Raw genomic sequence first — 2,229 nt, 5'->3', positions numbered from 1 at the left:
AGAGAAACAATAGCAATGACAAACCTAGACAGTGTCTTGCAGAGACATCGCTTTGTCAATACAGGTCCATATAGTCAAAGCTCTGGTTTTTCTAGAAGTCACGTACAGATGTGAGAGTTGGACGTAAAGAAGGCTGAGTGCCAAAGAACTGATGCTTTTTTCCCCTCATAGAAAGTAGAAAAATAATTTATTCCAAAAAATGGCAGAAATACGAAATTTATCCTGAAATTCATTCATACTTTGGTATAATAAACTATGATATAAGTTTGTGGGACAGATTTTCCCTTGAACATGTTCTCCTACTGACTGCCCCACTGGACACTTATTATCATGTAACAGTTTTTAAGCATTTTGCTGATTCTCATGTTGTGAGCAGGCAGGAGCCATCTTCAAATCCACAGAATTCCAAAGAGAGAGTAATGTTATTTCTCAGGAGAACAGCACTTTTGATCTCAGAAGAGTATACATAAATATTTTACAGACGCAGCATAGTTTAAACAGGCACATCATTCATCAAAGCATAAAAAGGGCAACAGGAAAAAAGTACTGCATTGTAGAATATGATATTCAAATGTGGGTGAAAATTCAAGGCAGCTGATGGCCACAGTGGGCGAGTCAAGGGATGTGGTCTGGGTATGGAGGTGTTTTTTCATCTAGAGGAGTTCTCTCCATGACCTCAATGACTCAGTACTGGTGAGCAAGCCAATTCCCAAAGGCCAATGATACTTTAGGTACCAGAATGTTTCATTTTCAACTGTGGTCCAAAGAGAGGGTTGAGTTGGGCCTGAATTGCAATCAGCCAAAAGAGATAGCAGCAAACGGAACAAGTCACCAACATAGTGACAACAACTCCCTGCTTGGGATCCTTAGGGATGAACCAGAGCATCTGGAAAGCTAATGATGCCCCAGAACACATTCATCATGGTAAGAGACACAGTGAGGCCAGTATATGCCATGGTTGCTGTGGAAGGTGCCAGCCCTGCCAAGTTACCTCACTTTAATCCCATCCTGAATTGATGCTTTTGAACTGTGGTGTTAGGGAAGACTCTTGAGAGTCCCTTGGGCTGCAAGGAGAACAAGCCAGTAAATTCTACAGGAAATCAACCTTGAATATTTACTGGGAGGACTGACGCTGAAGCTGAAGCTCCAATATTTTGGACACCTGATGTGAAGAGCCAACTCATTGGAAAAGACCCTGGTGCTGAGAAAGATGGAAGGCAAAAGGAGAAGGGGACAGCAGAAGATGAGATGGTTAGATAGCATCACTGGACATGAGTTTGAGCAATGGGGACCAGCACTGGAGCAGGAGATAGAGCAGGAGCCGCATGTGTGTCGGAGGGCACGCTGGGTAGGTCCTGGCAGGCTGGTCAGAATACTAGGCAGTTATCAATTTGGTGTCTCTGCACTGGGACTGAAAACAAGAGTCTTTGTTCTGACTCTTTTTAAAAAAACATTTCTTTACTCAATTATTTAGCTGCACTGGATCTTAGTTGCTGCACTCAGGACCTTCGATCTTCATAGCAGCATGCAGAATCTTTGAACATTGCAAGCTCAGAGTCTTAGCTACTGGATCACTAGGGAAGACTTTGTTCTCACTCTTCAATAGTGGAAACTCAGTTTCTTAGCAGGGGACCAAGTCCCACTGGTTTTCAAACCAGCTAAAGGGGTTCATCCTCTTAATGTCAGACCCCAGTGCTGGGGTGTCTAATATGATTCATTCTGTCACTCCTCTGAGAGGATCTTCAAGTTTGTGATATTTCCTTCCTATTCTGTGTCACTTACAGGTCTTGATGAGATTTGGTGCTGAAAGCTCAGCTTCTGTCTACACCAGTACCAAATCAAATCTCAGAGACAGTTTTGGTTGCCTTTTGGATAGCTTTATTACTTTGCCAGGCAGAGTGGAACACAGCTCCTGGCTTGAGAAACTATGTGTCCCCACCCAGGAGGAGTTGATGAAGAGTTTTATAACAACAGTCCCCAAGGATGGGATTGCTGACAAGCTTAGGGGGTGTGCAGGTCTCAGGTGGTTGGATCTTTTAATCCTGATGAGTTTCTCCTGTCTTCAGGTGGTTTCTTGGCTGCTCCTCCCTCTTGATTAGCAATCTGCCCTTTGGAACTCAGGGAAGGTCATGGAGGCCATGGAGTCTTGCCTATGAGAAATGGAAGACAAAGAGGCCTCTACATGGTCCCACTTGGTTTCAGATTGCATTTCCTCCTTCTACCAGACTC

The 2,229-nt window shown here is 43.9% G+C and overlaps 1 pseudogene; it reads right to left on the bottom strand.

Annotated features, from left to right (window-relative positions):
* Positions 1-653: 653 nt before the first annotated feature.
* LOC147364956 (V-type proton ATPase subunit e 1 pseudogene) lies at positions 654-956 on the bottom strand (annotated as a pseudogene).
* Positions 957-2,229: the final 1,273 nt, after the last annotated feature.

This window comes from Bos grunniens, chromosome 10 (genome assembly GCF_055505025.1).
Source record: "Bos grunniens cultivar Pamir isolate PY7600 chromosome 10, Bosgru_T2T1.0, whole genome shotgun sequence".
In the NCBI taxonomy this organism is placed as follows: Eukaryota; Metazoa; Chordata; class Mammalia; order Artiodactyla; family Bovidae; genus Bos; species Bos grunniens.
Note: the sequence above shows the minus strand (reverse complement) of the source record. Positions and strands in the feature narration are given on the sequence as shown.